This window comes from Arvicola amphibius, chromosome X, assembly GCF_903992535.2.
Source record: "Arvicola amphibius chromosome X, mArvAmp1.2, whole genome shotgun sequence".
Taxonomy (NCBI): Eukaryota; Metazoa; Chordata; class Mammalia; order Rodentia; family Cricetidae; genus Arvicola; species Arvicola amphibius.
In genome coordinates, this window is record NC_052065.1 from 57,309,117 (window position 1) to 57,318,102 (window position 8,986).

Consider the following 8,986-nt stretch of genomic DNA (forward strand, 5'->3'; position numbering starts at 1 on the left):
TCAACTTCTCCAATGATGGATGAATCCTTTTTAATATAGATGTCTGGGTGTCACCCCCAGAGACTGAGGTCATTGGACACATGGAGGTTTCAGAGCTCCCAGGGTGATTCTGATATGGTGTCAGGCTTAAGGACCACTCATCCAGCGTTTTCCTGACATTGCTGATGGTTGCAATTACCTGGGCTCTGCCTCATGCCCACCAGCCCCCTAACTTGGAGAGCTGTATATTTGCTAAGCATCCGGAGGGATGTTGAGATCAAAGGCTTTTCTCATATGCATCTTCTGTCAGTTTCACCATAACCTGGGAGGAAACAGGTCAGAGCTTAGCAGTTGCATTTGTCAGCTAAAGCTCTGGAAGTCTAGCAATTTATCCACAGATATCCAATGAGTGCAAGAGCTAGGGCCAGAATCCAAAGCGCCTGACTCTGACACACCACATGTCCTAAGCGAGTCTTCACTGTCTCGGCACTGGAAAACAACATTGTATTTTTCCCCCTCAATCTTGCAAGCTGCATCTCAGAGAAATGCTGACCTTCAAGGAAAGCCTGTGATTCTTTCATCCTCCCTGATCCTCACCAAGCTGCAAAGGTCAGAAGGCCCATGCCGTCTGGGACCAATGGGGATCGTGGGGAATCTTACCTACCCATTCTTTATCATCGGCTAACCCAGCCACTCTAGGAGCTTCTGGTGGCCACTCTGTTCCATGCTGACCAACACATTGAACTCCTGGCTTTAAAACCTCAGTCCCTTAGTTGTTCCCGGGCTCTGGACCTATGGACTGAAAAATGGATCCCTATTCTCTCTCCCATAAATGAGCTCCTCCAGTCTCTCTCCAGAAGCTCTCAGCAGTGACATAGTTGAGCTGTGAGGGTCCATATACTTATTCCAGTGTATTCTAGTGTGTGTGGGAAAGTAGTTTTGGATGGGATTAATATGTATTAGTAAACTGAGTAATGGACTAGCCTCATTCAACCAGGAGAAAGCCTGACCAACCAGCAGGCCCCTGAGACAAGGAGAATGCTTCCAGCTAGACTGTGAAGCTGGCCATTAGTCTTCTCCAGCCTTTGAACGTGAACAGAAATGTGAGTTTTTCTTGGGTATTGAGTCAGCTGGCTCTTCTAGGTCTCAGTCCTTTGCCCTAGGACCGGAACTCACCTAGCCTAGGCTTCCAGACGGCAGCTACAGAACTGGAGTCCGCACAGTCTCTCATGACACAAGCCAGTCCCTCCTAACAAATCCTCTGCTTCCTGTTGGCTTGTCCTATGTGTTCTGTTATTCTGAAGCTCCCGGGGCATATGCCAAACCACCCGTTTCCTCCAAGACCTAAGACCTTTGCTGAATTAGCAGTTTCAGGATTTAGAATCAGGGGATCAGATTCTGGTTCTATCACTACCTTGCTCTGCTGCCTCTGGCTTCAGGAGATAAGTCTATAAAGATAAAATCAACAGCACCTGACCTCCTATCCTGCTGGACAATTGCAGGCAGCCATGTGACAATGACGCACTCATAGCAAATAGAAATTTCCACCTCTCTACCCGCACCTTTCCATCAAAAGACAGAACCCTCCCCCCCACACACACCTTTTTCTTTCTTTTTATTTCCTGGCAGAGCAGAAAGCAGTCTTGAAGCTGGAGGGGCTCTGGAAAGCTTTCCTCCTGTCTTAGTGGGCAGCTGTGGGCTGGGGCTTTTGTCCTCAGGGTCTTAGTTTCCTGTGATTATAATAAGGAGAGCGGCTCAACCGAACTGGAACACAGAATCAGAGATAATCGCCTCCCAGAGACTTGAGCCTAGATGGCTTCAAGCTCCAACTCCCAGGAGTGGTTGAACTTTGAGTCTGGCAGGTGGTTCTGACCCTATTAGTCAAATCAAATCTACCTAGCACCATCACCCCTTTCGAGAACAGTTATGAATGTACCTGGCAGTTCAGCTGTTTGACTCATAACCCTGTGCATGGAAAGTATTTCTAGATAGCTTGCTTACCTTTTGCAGGGCTACCATTGTCTTCTAATTGTCAAGACTTCTTTCGTGGATGTTCCTTACTAAAGAGAGACCATCGGTTAAGCATACAACAAGGTTGTTTGTGGGTCCTCCTTAACGTCTTCTCCTTTTGGTCTTCTGCCCTTTGTAAAATACCAAAGTGTATGATGTCTTCAATAATAGGGTCTTATAATATAGTACTATTGAGCAACTAAAAGGAATGACAATAATTTGTATTGTTTGGGGGGACCTCAATGACCAACACCTCATGAGGAGGTGTCATAGTATAAACCATGCCAGATCCCCCAGCTCTTACCTTTAAGCTACCCCATCTAGGGGTCCTCACAGAGATCTCATTTTCCATTCTGTGTTTACTTAACCTCCCCATCTCTCCTCAAGGCCCCACAAGAGGAGCCTGACTTAATTTGTATTGGAAATGAGGGTGGCAGTGAGGAATGCTTCCCAGATGTGCAATTGATCACATGGACGCTTTGGTTAAGACATTAGGATGAATTTCCTGACAGCGAGAGCTGTAAAAGACAAATAGAGAGGGCCAATCTGCCTGAGGAGGGGGGTGTCTCCTCTCTGTGTCTCTGTCTCTGTCTCTCTCGTTTACTCTCTCGTTTTCTCTCTCTCTGTGTGTGTGTGTCTCTCTCTCTCTGTCTCTCTCTCTCTCTGTCTCCTTTTTTTGTAGGAGCTCATCAATCAGAGGTACAGCAAATGTCTTCAGATATGGCCCACTGGTAATCACCAGTAGGGGCAGGGAGGAGACCTGAGAGGCGTCTTTTGACTTCTGCGTCTTTGCTATCCTGTGGCCTCACAAAACTAGGCTTTTCCCACTCTGGATGCAACATTGGGGACTCATGACTATTTCATCCAGTGCCTCAGAACTATCCCTCAGGTTTCAGACAATATGAAGTTCTGTGAGTACCTGGCTCCTGTATGGTTCACGGGCTGTAGCAGACAGCTGAAGAGGCGTTACCCAATATCTCCGAAGAGATGAAACTGAAAAGGCCAATGGTCAATCAAGAGTTGAAAAGTACCTTCAGTAAGTAGTCAGGGGCAGTGTTACACTCCCCCAAGAACGAGCAAAGGTTCCAGCTGGACCAGTACAATGCCTCTGTGTGTATCAAGATGCAGAGAAGACTCATTTCCCCAACTGCAGGGCAACTTGGCCTGTGGGTGCTTCTGAGTACCTGTGAAGGAGAGAGGCTGGAGGGGGGTCTTGAGCTCAGAGAAACATGTACCCTCCCCACATATCTGGTCAGCCTATTCTTAGGAAGAAGAGAATACCCGCCCCAATCCCCAGGCCCCATATTCCTGTTTAGAAGGCAGGTCGTTATCATTACTCATGGCAGTCTGGGGACTGCTGTCCCCAGTCCTGCTCTTGCTCCAGCAGTCAACACTCTGCAGAGCTGAGTACAGAGCCAAGCCTCCTACCCCAGTAGGTTACCTTTTTCCCTATAGGACAAGGATCCAAGGAAAGAAAGCCCCTGCACCAGGTATGCAGAGCAGGGCCACAGGGTCTATTACCTTGCCACATATATGTCCCTTTGTTCCTATTCGTGACACTGATGACACTTTGATTCAATTCTGGATGAGGGCTACAGAGTGGCGAGTGGCTGGGCCCCCAAGTTGCCGCACTAGCTCTCCTTCCTGCATCTGGGTTCTAAGCATAGTCAGCCCCAGCACCGTCTAGGCAGGCAGGTCTTCCTGCTGCATGTGATGCCCTAAGAGCTGCACCACTGCCTTTATAGCAGGACTCCTGTGCCCTCCTCTCAGCGGGACTCCAGCAGAGGGCGAGTCTTTACAGCTCCCGCGAGCCAAGGTCACTCCTCCAGTCAACCAGACGGTGAAGGTGAATGGGCCTGTGTGTCCATGCGTGCCTCAGTGCCAGGGGGTTCTCTGGGATGCTGTGTGAACACATGTTGGTGTGGCATGCCTTGCACGAGCATACTCCAGCACGCTGTCACACCAAGATCTCTTTGGGGACCATGCTGCCGTCAACACTGAACCTTTGCCAGATGGCCTTATTTTTATTGTCAGGTGCTGTGCTCTTCTGGCAGCCCCAAACAGGCCTATGGATTCCTCAGTCCCTCTATCAAGCCCTATGAGGGCGAAGGTCAGCCACAGAGTGAGGTTAAGTGGCGAGCTGGAAATGTCCTTTTCAAATCGTGCTGGATAATAATGCTCGTTTTGAAGCTGAAACTTTAATGGTTTAATTTTAAGCCTTATAAAAAAATCTCTTTGTGTGAAAGCCATCTCATCAAAGCCGTCAGAACACAATGTTCCTTGTGTCTAAATGGATGCATCAAAGCAGTCAGGTCAAAATGCCATGTGCTCTCTCTCTCTCTCTCTCTCTCTCTCTCTCTCTCTCTCTCTCTCTCTCTCTCTCTTTGTGTGTGTGTGTGTGTTACTGCATGTGCCTGCTTCCAAGCATATTAGGGAACCACAGAGTCCTTTTTATGAACATTTGGAACAGCCCAGATCTCTGTTGTACGCCTGTGGGATTTTGTTCAGCTTACACCGAGTATGTGTGTGGAGAGAGCTATGTGCCAGCCTTGCCTATAGAAATAGCCTGGCGGAGGGGTGTCGCCCTATAACTTGACTCTACACTTCATTGTGGCAAGGAAAGGAGGCTAATGCACTGGAACAAGAGTTGCTATTTGCCTTTCACTCAAGTCCAGACACATCTTCGCAGTTCATCATTTCAGGGCCGTCATGCAACCAGCCAGGCTTTCCAGCAAATTCCCTCTAATGGGAAGCCATCAAATGCTTCATAAAAGAGAATGCTTGAAGCCCCATTAGGAAGAAATTAATTGTCGACTGTGGGTTTCATGGGACCCCCATCCTTTTAAGGTTTCAGGTTGGAAAAAGGCCAAAAACACAGCCCCACCGCCATGCTACCACACAGTTGTCTTAGGCAGCCTGGAAGGGGTCAAGTGAGGAGACTGGAATGGGACTGGGACTAAGCCCGGGGTGGCACAAAGCTCTGGGAGCAACCAACCAATATCTGATTTGACTTAAGGCACACTCCTCAAAATGGAACCCATACGCGACACTACTTGGGTGACCGAGAACCTGAGACTAGATAGCCTAGGGACCTAGGGTAAAACCAAATACAGCTGTTCTTAAAAAAAGCAAAACAAAAGCAAAAAACATAGCAATAAAATGACTCCTGATGATAGTCTGCTGTAATCAGAGACCAGTGCCTGATTCAACCGTCAACAGAGAGGCTTCCTCCTGCAGCAGACGGGAGCAAAAACAGAGACCACAGCCAGACGTTGTGCAGAAAGTGAGAGACCTTGGACCACTCAGCCCTAAATGGGATGATGTCTTATTCAAATCCCTCCCCTCGGAGCTTAGGAAATTCCACAGAAGAAGAGGCGAAAAGAGTAAGAGCCAAAGGGGATGGATGACACCAAGAAAATCAGGCCCTCTAAATCAAATTGACCAAAGTTCATATGAACTCACTGGGGCAGCAGGCACAGAGCCTGCACGGGTCTGCACCAGGTCCTCTGCGTATATATTATGACTCCCAGTTAGTGTTTCTATGGGATTCCTGAGTGTATGAACGAGTAGGTCTCTGCTTCTTGTGCCTTCTCTTGGGCTGATTTCCTTCTGTTTGTTTTGTCCAATTCTGATGTGTTGGTTTTTGCTTTGTCTTATTTATTTTAATTTATTATTATCCCTTAGGAGCTTGTTTATTTTCTAATGAGAAACAGAAAAGAGCGCATCCTGCTGGGAGGAGAGGTGGGGAGGAACTGGGAGGCACACAGAAAGGGGAAACCATAATCAGGACTATTATTTGAGGAAAAAATTCTATTTTCAATAAGAGAAAAAAATAATTTTAAAACTTTCTCAGCACATTATTCAAATTATGGATTATAAAGTTTCTCATAAACTTTCATAAAGTGCTAATAGCAATAATATAAATAATTTTTTTCAAAAAAAGAGAAAAGGACTTAGCAAGTATCTGTGTTATTATAACAAAATAGCACAGAGTGAATAATTCACAAGTAATAGAAATTTATTTCTCACATTTCTGAAGGTTTGGGAGTTCAAGGACAAGGCATAAGCAGGGTCGGTCCGTGGCTGGTGAGAACTGATCTCTACTTCCTAGAAAGCACCTACTTGCTTCATCCTCCAGACTCATGTTCTCAAGTAACAGAAAGGATGGAGAGGCAAAAGAGCATGCCTTACATATTCAACTCCCACCCCTTTTTATAAAGACCTGTTCTGTCATGGGGATAGGGCCCTTAAACTCAAGGGTATCGCCTCTTAGCATTCTCGCACTGAGGATGAAGTTTCAGCCTGAATTCTGGAGGGAACATTGCCCGTTCAATCTACAGCAGTGAGCAATGGGGTTACAGGTATTTGATGCTGGATGGCTATGTGGGTGCTGGGATCTAAATTCTGGTCCTCATGATTGCACAGCAAGTGCTTTTAACTGCTGAGCCATCTCCCCGGGCCCTTTAGACTGCTTTGGTTAGTATGAATAATTTAACAGCATTGTCTTCCAGTCCTTGGGCAAGGAGTATCTTTCCATTTGTGTCTTCTCTAATTACTTTCATCTGTTTAGCGCAGCTTTCAGTAGGGGGATGTATTTTGGCTTCTTGTTCATTTCCAAATGCTTTGTTATATTTGATGGCACTTTAAATTAGGTTTTCTTTATTTACCTTTTGATAGTTCATTGTTAGTCTACAGAAATAGAACTGAATCCTGTATGTTGACATTTTCTTCTGGAAATTAATTTGTTTATCAGTTCTACTATTTTTTGTTTGAGGGAATTTTTATGTTTTTTTATATATAAGATCACGTCAAGTGTGAGCAGAGGCAATTTTATTTCTTCCTTTACAATTTGAATGTCATTTCTTTTGTTTGCTTACCTAATTGTTCTGGCTATAGCTGCCAGTTGTATGTTGACTGGAAGTCATGAGGGTATGTACCTTTGCCCTGTTCCATAATTTAGAGAAAGTTTTCAGTTTTCACTGAACGTGATGACAGTTGTGGGCTTGTTGTATGTGACCTTTATTATAATGAAGTACATTTTATTCCTAACCTTTTGAGAATATTTTTACCAGTTAAAGAAATTGGATTTTGTCATGAAAAAAAATTATTTAATTTTCGAAATTAAAATATAATTACATCATTTCTTACCTTCCCTTTCCTCTCTCTACCTCCTTCAGAGTCCCCCCACATCCTCTCCAGTTTATGGCCTTTTTTTCTTTGTGATATGTGTGTGTGTCCATAAACATATATGTGTGAATATATAAATACAACTCAATCCATATAATGTTTTTTTTTCAGGACTGAGCAGTTGCTATTGAATAATCAACTGGGGGAGGCCTAGCCCTTAGATAGCTATTTCTCCCATTCTCAGCATTCCTTAGTAACCTGCAGTTTTCTTTTGTGTGTGTGTGTGTAGGGTAGAGGGAACCCTAAACCTCAAGATTTCCCCTTTACATATTAGTATGTCTATTAATGTACTTCTTCAGTTTCGTTGATCTTTTTTTTACTATTGTTTTCCTAACAAGCTTGTATGTGTGCACATGTACAAGCATGCAGGCGTGTGTGTGTATGTGTATGTGTGTGTTGCTGGAAATGAAACCTGGGGCTTAATGCATGATATGTAAATAATCTGCCACAGGTTCCATCCTCAGATTTCTACTGAGTCAGTCGCTGTGGCACAGGCATGTAACTCTAGCTGCTTGGGAGATTGAAACAGAAGAACCACACATTTAAAACCCTGCTGCAGCCTACAACTTAGATTTCAACTTAGTGCACACATGTCTCCATTTTGCTGTTGTTAAAGGACTGGGGAAATAATTCATTTGTAGCATGCTTACCTAGTGTGTGAGAGGTCCTGAGTTCAATTCCAAGCATCACCTAAACTGAGAGAGGGGTGGGTGGTGTGGGAGAATTGTCTGTATTCTGTCAATCATGTTTTAAATAAATGCTGATTGGCCAGACAGGAAGTATAGGCGGGGTGATGAGAACAGGAGAATTCTAGGAAGAGGAAGCTCATTTCCTCCCAGTCCTGCCCAGATCACAGAAGAACCAGGATGTGACCTACCTGGCTGAAAACGGTACTGAGCCATGTGACTAACAGAGATAAGAATAATGGGTTAATATAAGCTACAAGAGCTAATAAGAAGCCTGAGCTAATGGGCCAATCAGTTTTATAACTTATGTAAACTTCTGTGATTTTCTTTGGGACTTTGCTGGCTGTGAGAACAGGGCAGGACAGAAACCCCAACTAGCCTGGCCCTCATGTTACAGGTAGGAAGGAGGGAGGGAGGAAGGGAGGGAAGGAGAGATTATTGCTGCACTACTGCTTTTATTGTATCCTGTAAGTTTGCCACATTTAATTTTCTTTTTCATTTCTTATTTTCCTAATTTCTCCTTTGATTTTTTTCCTTTGGCCTGTTGGTTATTGGAGAGCATGAGGTTAGACCAGCCAGATGGCTCAGCAGCAGAGGCACTTGCTGCCTGATGATGAAAGCCTTAATGATTTGAGCTTGAGCCCCCAATCACACATAAAGTTAGGCGAAAAGAACTGACACCATAAAGCTGTCCCCTGCCTTCCATATGAACACCATCAGCATGTGTGTGTAGGAGGAGGGAGGCTACTTGTTGGTTCCCGACCGCCTGGTTAGCTTACATCCAATAATAATCACACAAAAACTGAATTAATTAAATCACTCACTGCTTGGCCAATTAGCTCTAGCTTCTTATTGGCTAACTGTTACATCTTAATTTAACCCATCTCTATTAATCTGTTTATCACCACGAGGTCATGGTCCACCTGCAAAGTCTCAGCACATCTATCTCTGGTGGCAGATCCATAGCGTCTCTCTGACTCTTTCCTTCTCCCAGCATTCAGTTCTGTCTTCTCCACCTACCTAAGTTCTGCCCTATCAATGGGTCAAGGCAGTTTCTTTATTCATTAACCAATGAAAGCAACACAGAGACAGAAGGACCTCTCACACCATGCATGCCACCCTCT